At 38.3% G+C, this 16,858-nt stretch overlaps 1 protein-coding gene across 4 annotated transcripts in view; it reads left to right on the top strand.

Annotated features, from left to right (window-relative positions):
• The window catches only part of LOC128864965 (uncharacterized), a 331,205-nt gene that overhangs the window by 91,774 nt on the left and 222,573 nt on the right, over positions 1-16,858 (top strand). The gene's annotated exons all lie outside the window — the stretch shown is intronic.

Raw genomic sequence — 16,858 nt, 5'->3', positions numbered from 1 at the left:
GCCAATCGATACCCACCTTCTTTTCGTTGGCTTACAAGCTACATTCGAGAGTGCGAAAAGGACTTACCTATATGCCGCGAGGTTTCAGATACGGTGACTCGCTTCCGTGTGACTTAATCGCTTAGGCACAATATTTTATAAGAGCGTACAATTGTTGGCATATGCCGATGATATCGACATCATCGGCCTTAACAACGCTGCTAGTTCCGCCTTCTCCAAACTGGATAAAGAGGCATAGCGCATGGGTCAGGTGGTGAACGAAGAGAAAACGAAGTAGTCAGTTAACAGTTATGATTTCGAGGCTGTTCAAGACTTCGTGTATTTAGAAACCAGCATTAACACCGATAACAATGCCAGCCTTGAAATCCAACTCAGAATCTCTCTTGCTAACAAGTGCTACTTTGGACTAAGTAGGCAACTGAGTAGTAACGTCCTCTCTCGACGAACAAAACTAACACTTTACAAGGCTTTCATCATGCCCGTCCTAACGTATGGCGCAGAAGCTTGGACGATGACAACATCCGATGAAGCGACACTTGGAGTGTTTGAGAGAAAGATTCTTCGCAAGGTTTTTGGATCTTTGCATTTGTGGCGGCGAATATCACAGGCGATGGAGCGATGAGCTGTATGAGCTTTACGACAGAGACATAGTGCAGCGAATAAAGATTCAGCTGCTACGCCCCGGCTGGGTCATGTCTTTCAAATGGATACAAACGCTCCGGCTCCAAATGTATTCGATGCGGTGACAGCTGGTGGTAGCAGAGGAACAGGAAGGCCTCCTCTGCGTTGGAAAGATCAGGTGGAAGGACTTGGCTTCACGAGAAAGAAACGACTGGCGCGCTTTGCTAAACTCGGCCAAAATCGCGTAAGCGGTTATAGCGCCAATTAAGAAGAAGAGAAGGTTTATTTAAGGAAAAGTTATACTTAAATATGTTTTTTTCTTGGTTTGCTGGAAATCAGCTTCCTTCAGGGCCACACAGCCATCTTCCACGGAACCCATCCGCATAGAAATAGACCCTGATTTGTGCTTTCGCTGCCCTTTTAATCCACTTTATTATTTATATTTAGAAAACTTTGTTGGCTTTCGGCAGAACCTTTTGAACTTTCCCGTGATCTTACAATGAAGACCTGTAGGTAGTCGAATAAATTTATTTTCACTCTCAAGGACTTACATATTTAAAAGTCATCCCCGGAGAAAGGCATATCCATTAGTATCGTCTAATTGTTCCTTCGCTTACCAAATTTTTACTGGATCACAGAAAGTTCTTCTCTCCAATTCAACATATTTTTTCGATACGAAGTAACTTTCGATGCACTTTTACTTAAAGTATGACTACCTAACCATGTAATACATGGAAATATATATTATGTAAGCAAATATAGCGCACTAGCGATAAAAAGTCGGTAATCGAACATAATTCTAACTTCCATAGATATTGCAGTCATGTCTTAATCAGTTATGTAGACTTTGAGCTTTTGTGTTGAAACTAGGTTGGCTGTGAATTTTTGTGCATTTAGCAATCTTTTATTGCTGGCAATAATCGTAATTAAAACTCGTTAAAAGGGCAATAACAGTATTTTGTCCAACAAGTCACACGACAGTTAAAACCAACACTTCCATTCATGCACAGGAAAGGATAATAGCGCAAAGCTTCTGCTTCTATTATTAGAGAAATTGTAATATTAGTAGCAGTAGCAGAGAACAACCAATGCAATTACCTAAATTACAAGGCACGCAACTAAATGTCGGTCAAGCGAAAAGCTGTCAAGTAAATGGAACTCAAAGCGGATATGTGATTAAGGTGTCTCATTTTATTGGTGTCCATTTATAGTAGTAAAGTAAAGTATTCAGCAGAAAATTATAAATTTTGCTTCTACACAAATCAGACGAGTAGTATTTAGCTGAGTGGAGATTAGTTCCCTCTTTGGATTCACTTTGAAAAAGTAAGAGACAAGGGAATGCGAAATATAATCAAAGCTGCGCGAAGGGAAGACAGAAAAATTGATGAATGGGAGGTTTGGTGAGGGGAGGGATATTTTTTTTGACATGGCACTACTTGCCAACTTAATAAAAGTATGAGTACTTAGTTTCAGTCAAATAGGTTTATCAGCCTTTGAGTTGAGGCAAGTCAAGTGGAAGAAATATAATTCAAATGTAGAAAAAAATAATTTCATGTCGCGTTGAAGTTCCTAACTAAGCAAGGAAGTGAGAAAGAAATCACAATTACTTTTGGGAATTACTGACCAAAAAAAATTTGTAATTTATAAGCGGATGAGACCATTCAAGCAAGGTAGAGAGCCATTTGAAAACAATCAGCGTTCAGGCCGGACGATTGAAGCGACGTCAATAGAGCACAGTTTAAAAATTCGCAAAATTTATGCTAGAAAATAAATTTTGATATATAAAACAAATACAAAAATGATTCTAATATAATCTACGATCATTTGGGCTACTCTCTATGAGCAGCTGATATGTCTAAAGCCAGCGCAAGATGGCTGTAGAGAACCCAACACTTCACAAGTAACAACGCGTCGAGCATTCATGCGAGTTTTTGAATCTGTTTAAGGAGAAAAAAGAGATGAAGCTGTAAAAAGTATTGTTGCCGAAGACGAAATTTAATTCATTGCAATGCACTTGGTTCGAAATAGGAGCATACGCAAGGACACAGGAAAAATGCAGCACCTCTTAAATAGTTCAAAGTTCAAAATTCTAACACGTGACTGGAGAGACTGACTGCTGAAAGTTTAAGATTTAGAGAGAATCTTATTGATTGGAGTTCTATGCTCCACTGGGAAAAGAAGAAGAGTGCCAATGTTAAACCTATATTAAGTACATCTCTTGATGAACTAAAAACTGTCATCTCAGATTACGTTTTTATTCTCGATAAAGGAAGAAAGTTTCAAATATGACGATTTACTGATGCTCTTCTAGCGCCGGGAATAGTTGGCATATTTTGAAATAGCTCATTTTATCTTAGCGAGATACTGAAATAAAGTCAGAAAAAGAAATAAATAAAATGAATGAAATAAATATAAATTCTGAAAGAGATTCGTTACTGTAAATGTTTTGTCTTAAGTAATATAAAAAAATCGCGACTCGGCAACTATTTCGCGACCAGGCTTTTTTCGGTCAAACCAACTACATCTGCAATATTTAATTAACAGGTAACAAAAATATTGTTCTCAATTGCATATGAACGTCAATAGCTATAGAAAAATGCAGGAGTTTTAGATATGTAGATTTTTGGGGAAAGATTTTTTCGGTGCGAAAAATTAAAAAAAAAAATCGTTAAAAAAATTTGTATAAAAAATGGACGAATGTACGAAGAAAAGTTCTAAACTTTCAACCAAAAATGGGAAATAGTTTTCAGAAACATCGCCCTTTTATTTGTCTATTTGTTATTTATTTATAAAAATGGAAACGAGAAAAGTTCACAATTTTCAAAAAAATTCCAAAAATTGTTAATGAGAAAACCTATAAGTTCCAAAAAAAAAATTAAAATTTCCAAAAAATGAAAAAAAGGCATAAAAATAGTTTAAAAGAAGGACATAATCTAAAAAAATGGCATAAAAATGGTTTAAAAGAAGGACCTAATCTAACGAAAAACCATTCAAAAATTTTAAAAGAGAAATACTCCAAACAATTTTTATAAAATTACAAAATTGTTCATAAATTATTATGTATTCATATATGTATATATACAAATACGTATATTTGTATGTATATAATGGGTGGCGAACAATTAATCACCTTGTCGGAAGATTTATATATATTTTTACCAAATGGTGGTTCATCAATCACTTTTGACACCTGTGTTCTTCACAGTTGCGGTACACGAACAGACAAGCAATGGAACGCGAGAAGATCTAAATAAAAATTTCCATCACTCGAAATCATTTTTTTTTTTGCTAAATTTTTCGAAAACTTAGCACAAAAGTTGTTCAAAAACAAAACTGATGATTAATTTTGCGCCACCTTGCTTAAAAAGTTCTCCATACGATACGTATTGCACTGAAAACGGCTGCGGAAAAATTCAAAATAAAAGTATGAAGCACTTCGCTATATTTTGGGCGAAAAAATATATTATTTGAAAGTTTTAGGGTATCCTAATCCCTTAACGGAGAGAAGAAGAAAATGAAAATATAATTTGACATGTAATTTCACTTCCCCTCAGTATGCAAAATTTTTTATTCTTCCTCCTAGATATTTAGTGCGCAGATTTATTGATACAGCAGCTTGATTTAAAATTCAGAAAAAAAATTAAATTTATTGCTTCATTTAATTTATGTTGCTCTTTTTATGATAACTAAGTCAATAGCCTATGTATTCTTACTTACCTAATTAATTCATCACAAGATATGTATATAAATGGTTTCAAAACTTTCTAAACTCAACTGCTTTTCAGATTTATTTAGCTGCATACATTCAAAAATTTTCCATTCTAACCTATTTTTTGGGCAGCAGCTCCTTTCGCCCAGAAACAGGTCAAGAAGGCAACCACGAGAAGACATGAATTAAGTGCCAACGTGCCAATTTTCTTTGTTGTCCTTTTAATCTATTCTTCTACGCTTGCTTTCTGCGTAGTTTTACATGTTTTGCTGGTACAAGAAATATGTCAAGAGAAGTTGGAAATAAAAATAGCAACTAACTGCCTTTTAGTCCCTTCAAATATGCTAACAATGAACTTTTGGCAAATTTATAGCCTCAAAACGCTGATAGGAGGAAATTTCGTTAAGCAGTGAAGAATAATGAATTAAGGAAAGACAAGCAAAACAAGAGAAGCACAAATTTGTTGGTGAAATACATAAATTACAATGCAAATCAATTCATTTTGCAGCAATTTAATTAAAATGGCGCTTGGTTGGATGGGAGCAAGTAGGGGCATGGGGATGAATGTTGATGTTTAAAATAACTAAATGGAATGAAGATATTTCATTACTGATGTACTGAATATTACATAATACACTGATGCCTAAGTAGATATATGTGTATGTGAATGATTTTTAAGTCAAAGAAAGAAAAAAGAAACCCTACCAACTATAGCCAAGGCACACGAATATTTTAAATTTTAAGAATCGTTCGTAAAAAAATTGCTAGAAATTGCTCAGCCAAAAGCACAGATTGACTGAAAAGTTTTCTAGCATGACTACAAATTCTTCAAGAATATCATCAATAAAGCTCAAAGGTACTTTTTGTTGAACTTCTGCAGTAAATTCAAGAAAACTCTGTGACTTTTCAGGTACTAAAGTTTCGCTTAAAAAATCCAACTACTTGCATTGAGAGCCGAAATGACAATTGATTCTCAGCTTATGCTTTCCAAAGTACACTGCGGAGCCCTGTGCAAATGCTGCCTATTATAGACCTCTCAAAGATTATAGATCTAATGGTTACCCTTTTACTACTGTGGGCAAAAAGTAAGGTGAATTGATTGTCAAACTTCGCGGGATTAAAATTTCGCTTAAGTTATTTTTTTCATGAGTTGGCAGCACTGTTAATAACATCTGGGCCAACTTTCACTTTTCAATATATTTACGCTTGTGTTAACCAAACGACCAAGAGTGCATTTTTCGATTTTTACAATGTCTGATTTGATTGAGCGGAGAAGTGCCATCAAATTTTGTTTGCGGAATGAAATTTCGGCTGCGGAAACGTTTAGCATGCAGAAGGCATTTGGTGATTCGACCATGTCACAGAAAAATGATTATAAGTGGTACAAAGACTTCAAAGAGGGTCGAGAACGTGTTGATGACTTGGAGCGCTCCGGATGACCATCGACGTCAACAGATGACCAACACGTCAATAAAGTGAAGGAGTTAGTGCTCAAAAATCGTCGGTTGACTGTTAAAGACCTTACTGATATGATCGGAATATCGGAAGGATCTGTGAAAACCATTTTGAAAGACCATTTGGGCCTACGAAAAGTCAAATCTCGTTTGGTACCGAAAACTCTCAATTTCTTGGGAAAAAGTCGTCGCGTTGATGTGTGCGAAACAATGCTTTCAGACTATCAGGACAAGCTCAAATGCATCATTACGCATAAGTGTATTTCATGAAATTGTTTTACAAGAATAAATAAAGATTTTTCATTTTACAACCAAATTCACCTTACTTTTTGCCCACATGGGTTGCAAAAGGCACTTGTGTTCAGTTAAACGTCGATATTTTAAACTGCTTAACTAAAATTTTTAAGACATCAGCTAGGTCAGGTTGAAATGGCTTTCATATCAATTAAGTGCCAACCTTTAATTAAGAAATGCGAACCATTAGGTCTTCACAAATGTAAATCTGGGCAAACACAACTCAGTCTTACTTAAACTAAGTAATCCTTAAGCCTAACAAAATCCTCTTTAGCCTAGACTAATCTGTTACCAGCTTAAACTTGTAATGAAATGTAATCTACCTTAATCTAATTTTACTTCAACGACATTATTCTAACTTATCTTAAATTAAAACCCAGCATACATTGACTTAACCTAACTAGTTTCAACGAGTTCAATCCAACCTAGTTTCAGCTTACACCTATATATACGAAGGGTGCCTTTTATATGTCGGGATTAGAGAACAAAAACAAATTTTAATCATCGAAAATCACTTTATTGTTTTTCAAAATATTCTCCATGAAGATCTATACACTTTTGCATGCGTTTGAACCAATTGTCGAAGCACTTTTGCCACTCTGAATGAGGTACCTCCAAAACATGCATTCTGAATGCCGCAACCGCTTCTTCAGGTGTCGAAAAACGTTGACCTCTCAGTTTGTTTTTTACGTACGGGAATAAAAAGAAGTCATTCGGTGCCAAGTCAGGACTATACGGCGGATGACCCATTAATTCGAAGTTTTGGCTGCTCAAAAATGCAGTTGTTTGAGCCGATGTGTGAGAGCTCGCATTGTCCTGGTGAAGAGTGATCCGTCTTTGGCGATTGGTTTTCCTAATTTTTTGGAAGACAACTGGCGAACAAATGGTTGTGTACCACTCAGAATTTACTGTTCTGCGTTGTTCTAGTGGTACGGTTGCGACATGTCCAGTTTTTCCGAAAAAACAGGCGACCATTTGCTTGGAAGTGCTTCGTGCGCAAACAACTTTTGTTGGATTTGGCTCATCTTGAAACACCTATAGAGTCGACTGCTGTTTACTTTCGGGCTCATACGCGTAAATCCATGATTCATCACCTGTCACGATGTCATAGACGTGTTTCGAAGCCCCGCGATCGTATTTTTTGAGCATTTCCCGCGACCAATCGACACGAGCCTTTTTTTGAGTGATTGACAAATTGTGTGGGATCCAACGCGAACAAATTTTCTTGACAGTCAAATGTTTATGCAATATTGAATGTATGCTGGTCCCACTAATGCCTAAGATTGTCTCAATCTCACGATAGGTCACATGACGATCTTGCAATATGAGTTCGCGCACAGCATCAATGGTTTTCGGAACAACAACTGATTTTGGACGACCTTCACGAAATTCGTCTTGGAGTGAACTACGACCACGATTGAATTCACCATACCATCGATAAACACTGGTCCTTGATGGAGCTTCATCGCCAAAAAATGAATTAAGTTCATCCGTGCAATGTTACTGAGTTAATCCACGTGAGATTATTCGGCCATCAAATTTTTCGCGCAAAAGAACCATTGTTTCGTTAGCTGTGTGACAAGTGGCACCGTCCTGTTGAAACCACATTTCGTCCACATCCATATTTTCCAATTCGGGCCATAAAAAATTCATTATCATCTCACGATAGCAAAAACTATTCACAGTAACTGCCTCACCGGCCTCATTTTGGAAAAAATACCGCGCAATGATGTCGCCGGCCCATAAACCGCACTAAACAGTCACTCTTTGTGGGCGCATTGGTTTTTCGGCAATCACTCTTGGATTATCATTCGCCCAATAAGCGGCAATTACGCTTATTGACGAATCCACTGTGGTTAAAATGTACCACATCACTGAAGATGATTTTCTTCGAAAATTGGTCATTCACTGTTGCCATTTCCTGCCACCATTTCATAATAAGCCTGAATAACTTTAACGCGTTGCTCGATTGTGTATCTTTCCATGTTTCACATTGAGTTAGTCTGAAATTGAAAAATGTCAAATGAAATGCAGAAAAAAATTTGTTATTTATATGTGGTTCACATTCAACATCAGCCCTTGAAATTTAACCGCCCTTATAGAGTTGCCAGCTTTAGGACCAGTCCCCTCTAGGAGAGCCAGATCCTCCACTTCTTTTGTTTCTTCCCTTCCACTGGGGTTTTCCACTTTGTGAGGTGCCCAGCCTCATTTTGGTGCTATCAGTGTCACTGCTAGAAGAATTCAAGTTGGAAGAATGGCAGTAAGAGGTGATATACATCATATCTCAAAATCAGTATTCAAGTTGCACATTACTGCCCTTTATGAAGCCAATTAGGAATTATTTGCAAAATTTATTAATTTAGTTCGCGCATAGTAAATTCAGCACATCTAAATAATTGTTTCAATTTCTTAATTGCGCAGCTCAAGTGCATGTCTGACCATAGCAGTAAAGCACTTTTATAAAATCTTTCGAAGCTTAGAGCAGCTAATTTCTCGAAGGCTTGCCAGGACTCCAATAGGTGAACCCCTTCTTTCTTGTCTCTTTTGCAAAAATAGTCGCCAAGAAGCAAGTGAGAATTCCCTTTAACTTTAAAATTACGTAACACCAACATTCGCGTGAGCTTTCATTTACCCGAATTAAACATTTCCACAGACCCGTGTTGGCACAGGCGATGCATGCAAAAAATTAAATGACTGTACTAATTACAAAGCGCTTGTTATTAAACTCGTTACAATATTAAATATTTAGAATCCTTTCAAAAACAACTTGGAAGGTCTTGCGTGCGTGTTACGTGCAATAACTTCTTTGTGGATGCCTGCGTGTATGTATGTGTGCACAAGAACTCACTCCGTAGTGACTAGCAAAGTAATGCAGGACATTGACTTGCTGCACGAAATTACAGAAGCAGTGGCACTCATTATTTCCAAGTGCACATTTCACCATCGCTTATACATCTGTATTTACGCTTTTTGTGTGCTTAATCAAAAAACACAAGCTCAAATGCATTTAAAATGCAACTTCAATTAAATTAGTGCACTTGCATGTTGAATGCACAAAAAGGAAGTTGGATGGCAAAAGTTTTTATTTAGTTTTTGCCACCAAAAATGAAAGAAATTGGAGAAAATTTGTACGAAATTAATTGAAATGCGATGGAGTGCAGTCAAATATAAATAAAATTGATATGAAAACAAAAAAAAACTAATGGCATGCAAAATCCAATCAATTTACTTGCGCCTTGAAGTATGCAACAGTCTGCACCAACAGTCGTGCCATGAAGTAATGCGTTGTTTAAGAAATTCAGGCAGATTTGTTGCGAAAGCCGAACATAAAGTCAAATGCAAATTTCCGCCTAAGTCTGACCGCAACCGGATGAAGGCAGAAAATAACTGTATATAAACAAATGCTCGTCAGTGTTCGCAGGTATGCATGCTTGTGCGCAAAATTGGTATTTTCAATAATTTATGATTCCGATTGCAGCAGTTTCCTAATACCACATACCCATATGAATACGTAAATACATAATACCATTCTGAAAGTCACGGAAAGTCTGAGTAGGGAGCTCCTGAGTAGGTGGTTATACAATGCTTGTTCAAGGCGAGGTAAGCTAGTGCACTACCAGCTCGCCAACTGGTACAAATCAAACGAAGTAAAAAAACATATTGCGCGATGGCTCTGCACAAATCGTGCCTCAGTGCTAGTTCACCAATTACGAATGAGTGCGTTGGGAACTAGTTCTCCAACTGGTCCAAATGAACCGAAATAGGGGAAAACATTAAATCTTAAGTTTTTTCGCTTATTCTTTTATAAACTGGTTGCTAGTATGATTCCGCCAAAATCGAACTAGTTCGCTGCGAACTAGTTCCCAACAGATTCAAATGAACCGGAATAAGGCGAAACTTAAATCTATAACGATTTTTCGATTACTCTTTTAAAATGAGATTTTATGTTATTTCACCAGTTCCGAACTAGTGCATTGGCAACTAGTTCCCGGCTGGTCTAAATCAACCAAAACAGGGAAAAACATCAAACATTAGGTTTTTTATATTAATCTTTTAAAAACTGGATATATGCTTATTTCCCCAATTACGGACTAGTGCGTTGGAAACTAGTTCGCAACTAGTCTAAATCAACCAAGCTAAGAAAATATAAAATATTACATACTAGAATTGTTTCAAAATTTTCTGATAAAAAAAATTTTATATTTTGATGGAAATTTTTTATACACATCCTTGCAGGGTCCGAGTGATACTTTTTCAACTCATTTTTCCTTAAGGAGGGAGTGCACAGGGCGCAGAATTAGGAAACAGGGCATGGCAAACATGTTTACGGATAGCTCGAATATGGTGGGAAAAATTGGTGCAAGAGTATTCTACGAGAAGCTCCCCATTAAAAGATCAAATTTTAGGTTACTAGACTACTGTAGTGTTTTCCAAGTAAAAGTAGTCGCAATCGAAAAAGCAGCGGATTGATTGCTTATTTCTGTAACTACTGTGAGCGAGGTAAACATTTAATACAATAATATAATTAGAGTCTTGAGCTCGTTTTTGAAAGGCTCGAAATTAATCGGGGAATACCTGATTTTTTTCAGGTGAATCCGAATACCTTGATATTACGCGCATTTGGGTTCTTGGTGACATAGCGGGAAACTACAAGGTAGATGCGCTAGCTATACAGGGGATCCTCGAATCGGTTTGCTCGCGAATTGGAGGGATTTGTGCTCGCTTGAGAAACTGTGATCTACTCCTAGAAAGATGGGCCTCGCGTCAACGCAGTGAGTGCTAAACCAGTACGCAAACGTGCAAAGTCGCAAGATCCTTCTGGGCACGATTAGGGCGAATGTGTTCAAGAGAATTTCTTAGACTAACAAAGCCGCTGCTATTGAATTTTGTGGTTTTTTCTTACCGGACATTGTCCTCTATGTATTTATGCGGTTAAACTTGATATTGCTTCGAATCATTCCTCACCTATCCTGCTCTCTTAAGGCTAAGACTTAGACAATTTCTTCTGCTTGGTTGGCGCGATAACCGTTTAAGCCGAGTTTAACAAAGCATGCTAGTCGTTTCTTCCTCGTGCTAACCGGCGTCATGGAAACACTAAGTGAAGCCAAGCCCATCTCCATCTGATCTTTTCTAGGTAAAGAAAACTTTCCTCTTCCTCTGCTACCACCAGCTGATACCAGATCGAATACTTTCAGAGCCGGAGAGTTTGTATCCACCTTCTGACGACATGACCCAGCCAACGAAGGGGGCGCATTTTGTCTACTATATATCGTCATAAAGCTCATTGTTCTATCGCCTGATATACTCGCTGTTGCCAGCGTACAAAGGTCCATAATTCTTTCTTAGAATCTTTCGCTTAAACATGACAAGGAACGCCTCAAACTTGATTATAATCGGTGTTAATGCTGGTTTCTGCTGCTGGATAAACGAAGTCTCTTACAACCTCGAAATCAATGCTGACTCAGATAATTGGCCCCTCACTTTTTTGCTACAACTGCCGATATAGCAGGTTTAGATAACACACATCTGTAGCTCAAAGCGTTTAAAGCAAAGCAATCGTATACGTCACAAGGGACGATTTCGATGTTTTATACAAGTGGGCTCTTATATGGGCAACTAATTAACTTAACCTGAGCTGTTGTAAATTTATTGAATTTTTGTTTTTTACTTGTTCGAATTAAGCCTGAGACTCGAATTGATTGCATTTTCCATCCTGAGAGATCACTCAGTGACAATGAAATGCGTTAGAGATACCAATCACGGGATCCTCGTGTCTCCTTGTTTCGAAGGATGGTTCCATATGTAGAAGTACACGCAAGTGGGGAAAGTTACTAATCGCCATCCCTTTGGGAGTGACCGGGACGATTCTTCTACATATGACTCTAGCAGCTCACAACTTCCGGACTTAGCCCAAGTATCATCTGGGTAGCTTCCGAATACCCGTTCGCGCGGGAGCCAATTTGAGAAGGCGAAGCGTCGCAGGATAGCTGGTTGTGCGCTAGGTTTGGCACCTGCCTCGTAAAAATGTCCCCGCAATGAGAACACGAACAAAGCCTCGGATAAGAACTTCCTATACTGATAACGACCCCTGCAAACGTACGGCATAAATCACATCAGCGGTTAACGCGCCAATTAAGAACAAGAAGAAGTAATATCCAAAACCTATCCAGCAAAAATTTTTTTAAATCCTTGTTTGAGAAATTAATGCCCAAACGCTAATCAAAACCTATCCTGCAAAAATTTTGTTAAATCCTTGTTTGAGAAATTAATGTCCAAGCGCTAATTTTAGGATTTCGGAGTTATACGAAAAATATGTCAAATACCGAGTCCCGAAGAATATCCCGAGATTTCGGGAGGAACAATTATTGCTAATATTGGCATCTTTAATCCATATGTATGTGTTCCCATATATTCCAAACAATCTTCAATTGTAAATATTATTATTTCCATATGACTTAGCCTATGCCCACGTTATTTCACACAAAACATGCGCCGAACTTAGACTTAAATGCTATAGCTGTTCTTCTACTATTTTTTTTTTCCTTTTCAAACAAAGTTTTCCTCAACAGAAAATAAGGTGCAAAGAATTTTTATGATTTTTATTAAGGTTATTATTACTATTACCATGTTTTTGGTCGTCACTTTAGCACCAACAATAGCGTTGCATGCAACACATAGACTTGACTGAAGTGCTGAAGCCTGTGAGGAATTGTATGGAAATACATGCATACATACACATACAAACACACACATATGCATGCATCTTTAGTATTACCCCAGCAATGCTACCAATCAGCTGAATAACAAAACTAAAAAACGGCTCGAATAAATGCGCTGAAGTGAAGGAAAATCGAAATATTCTACGAACACTGCGGAACACTGAGGTAGAAGTAGAAAAACAAAATATGTAATATAGTTATAAGAAAAATTGCAACAAGAAAGTAGAGAGAAAGGAAAAAAGTGCCAAGCCATGCAAACACATACATTTATATGTACACGCATATGCCTTCAAGCGAAGCCACTCAACTTCAACTTTCCAATTTAAAATTACGTATATGCGCACACACACATACATACGTACATGAGTGTTTGTGTGATTAGGCATTGTTTGCCAGCGTCAACAGTAGAAGAAGCAGAATAAGAAGAAGCATAAAGGGCAGTCATATAATAGCATATACCCCACCTCATCCGTCTACTGGTTATGCATGCAATTGCATCGATACACAGGTACAAACTTCTGATGTTGCGCAAACTTTCCTGAAATGCAACGTCCCACACGGAGTTATTGTTTTCTGCTTCGGAACTAAGTATCAGCAATGCCTCTTTGAGGCTTTGGGCTGCTTCTGGATCCTTGATTTCATTGCATTGGGTCTTGGGTTTGGTTCGGTTGGCTTGGTTTGGTTGGACTTCTAAGCTGCTTGCATAAGCAACTAACGCAAGTCGCAAACAAAGTTGTTGGTATAGTGAACGGTAGCAGCCACAACAACAAGTACAGACAAACAATGCTTCGAAAACAATAAACAACAACAACAGCAACAACAAAATGGTATGTTGAACAACAAGGACTTAGCTGCAAACATGTGTGCGTGTGTGTGTGTGTATGTAGCAGGAATACCTTGGAGCTGCTAACTCGAGTTGTTTGCGTTGTTAACAACAACAGCCAACTATGTAGGTGCGTGAAAGCCTTTTGCTACGTAAGAGTTGAAATAACATTGGCACCAGTAGTACTAACAAAGCGAAAGAAGAAGAAGAAGAAAAAGAAGCAATAGCAACAAGCAAAACCAACAACATCAATCTCATTATACAAGCAATTACACGTTTTATTGCCATTTGCTGAAAGTGAAATAGTGACTCCTAGAAATCCATTAGATACCACTACTTTTGCCACTTTTCTATTATTGGTTTTATTTAGTTTTTTTTGCGTTATGATTATTCAATTGTGCTAGACATAACGACGCTGCACATTGAGATTTGCGGTTTTCAAAAAGGAGTAGGTTTTTACAATATGAGGAAATCGCATATTATTTACTAATTGCTCATTTAAATTTCTTGCCAAACCAAATCCACTAGCAGCCTCCAGCCTTCAAAAGAGCAAAATATGTTTGCTTTATGAAATATTTTCTTTTCATTTTCACATAAACGCATGCATCAATGTTTCCGGCGATTTTTGTTCAAAATATGTTGAGGTGGTTCCATTTGTATGGACCAAAATTTCTTGAAACCTTTCCCAGTAAATTCGAATTCTGATGGGTGGTTAAGTTTCAAGGGCCGGTTTTGATTTTGAACCAAATACAATTTTTTTTAAGAAATTATTGTCACTTCTCTTTATTATGATAATACTAGTATGGCTCAATTACGTATAAAACAAAATATCGGCCAAATATCCGCCGCGGCCTCTTCGGCACACCTCCATCCGATGGTCCAAATTTTCGATGACGCTGAGACATAATTGAGGTTCTATGCCGTTAATGTGCCGAATTATCTCATCCTTTAGCTCTTGAATTGTTGCCGGCTTATCGATGTACACTTTTTCTTTCAAATAACCCCAAAGAAAGAAGTCCAACGGTGTCAAATCACACGATCTTGGCAGCCAATTGACATCGCCACGATAGCGAACACTATTCAAAGTAACTTCCTGACCGGCCTCATTTTGGAAAAAAATACGGCCAATGATGCCGCTGACCCATAAACCGCACCAAAGAGTCACTCCTTGTGGATGCATTGGTTTTTCGGCAATCTCTCTTGGATTATCATTCGCCCAAATGCGGCAATTCTGCTTATTGATAAATCCACTGAGGTGAAAATGTGCCTCATCACAGAGTCACGAAGTACGTAATATGCATTTTGATTTGAATGCCCGTTTTCATAATAAGCCTGAATAACTTTAAGCGTTGGTCGATTGTGTACCTTTCTATCGTTCAAATTTAGTTAGTCTGAAATTGAAAAATGTCAATTAAAATGCAGAAAAAACTTAACGTTTAGGTGTGGTTCACATTCAACATCGGCCCTGGAAATTTAACCGCTCTTTACCTAATTCTCTTTTTACACGAATTAGATTAACACGAGTAAAAAGAAAACCGTTTTGCACGAATTGTTTTCTTTTAACACGATTTTCAATATTTTATGACTTTTTCTTGATCTCATAGAGCAAATAGAAAAGCACTATTCCTCCTGGTTGGTGAGCAGTTTCCGGACTGCTGTTACCACCTCTCCTTGTCGGCCAAAGCGTCGAGATCTCGTATCTTAATCGTCGGCTTCTTTTGTTTAACCCTCTTAGTAACTGTCTGCCAGCTCTCATCCTTTTTCTCAGGGGGTCTTGTTTTGTTCCCGCTGAGTTCATTTGCCCTGGCTTTCTAACAGTGCTCAGGAACAACTGAACTGGTTGCCGTTCGCTTCAGGTTTATCGTTGCAAAGACTATAGGTAGCAGTGTTCCTACGTGGATTCGAGAGCACCTCTTCCTCTTCTGCTGCCTTCCACGAACGTCCGTAGTTCAGCATTACATCCAGCAGCTCAGTCATTTTGGATACTCCAGTTTTGACTTCGTTGCTGGTGTTCTTTTGGCTTCCGAATGCATGCTGCACAGATCTTATCACCAACTTGCATTGGGAGATCGCTTCATACTCCATCCTCCCCATGTTTTTAATCAGCTCAAGCCGAAGAGACATTTCAATTGCGTCGATTGACGCGCTCTCTTTTATGGCGATCGTTTCTGTATTGCCTTTCTGAGGTGGGAGTGACGAGCCGTTTTGCCACTGCAAGAATGTTGGTTGGCGTATATTGCGCCTTCCTCTGAATGCTGAGGTCAGTGTGCCCGTTGCCGTTTACGGGGATATCAGCTCGGTTATTTCTTAAGGCAGTGGGGGCTGTACCACTTCCAGCTGCATTCAGAATGCGTGCGTTCTTTGCCGACGGGAATCTTAGCAGTAGCCTACATCTTCTGAAGGCTACTCTTGGATCTATTGTCATTTCGACCATCTCGGCTTTCTTCTTCTATTTTTGCTCGGCGGGTTGACATCACTTATCAACCACTTCTCTGAAGGTTCCCAAAATAACTGACTCGCAACTAGGTGAAACGGTGCTCTCGTTAAACGAAAGAGTCTCATTAGGTTGAGCATGCATAGAAATCGTTCTGCTTAAACACATTTTCTTATTCTGCTGTGCATCAATTAACCTTCACAAATGTAATCGAACGCAGTCTTGGCATCTTCTTAACTCATTTCAAGTAAATATGAATATTTTACCCCAACTTTGTTGAGTTATTCGTTCACGAAAATGGAACGCGTGATTCAGCCAATAATCCATAGACCCCTAATAACATTCTCCCAGTATCAGCAGGTTGTATGGGGCTATTTGGAGTGTTAAGTAATTGTTTAGTTTACCAGTAGGTACCTATAGTCATAGCGTTTCTGTACCAAAAATCGCTTGCGGAGTTGAGCAGCATCGCTCAGCCAGTTGCTAACCAATAAATTTTTCTAGCGAACCAGCTTTTGAATGAGCTCTTCTTACTGTCTTGGACAACTGCATGCTGTATGTAAATGCCAAACTCGCTCACTCTGAACGAAAATGGCTTGGTACGCATTCTTCATACAGCCTTGTCGAAACGGCCGAACATTTCTTCCTTTCCGAGCAACTGACTTTCTCACCTTCCGTTTGCCATCTTTAGAGCAGCTCCACAGCAACCACCTGAAATACAAAACTTGCGAGTTCGGTAGGTGGCTGTCATAAGCAGTTGGGCAGTCTAAATTTTGTACGAAGAGATCTTTGCTCAAAATTCTTTGA

The sequence above is a fragment of the Anastrepha ludens genome, chromosome 5, assembly GCF_028408465.1.
Source record: "Anastrepha ludens isolate Willacy chromosome 5, idAnaLude1.1, whole genome shotgun sequence".
NCBI lineage: Eukaryota > Metazoa > Arthropoda > Insecta > Diptera > Tephritidae > Anastrepha > Anastrepha ludens.
Note: the sequence above shows the minus strand (reverse complement) of the source record. Positions and strands in the feature narration are given on the sequence as shown.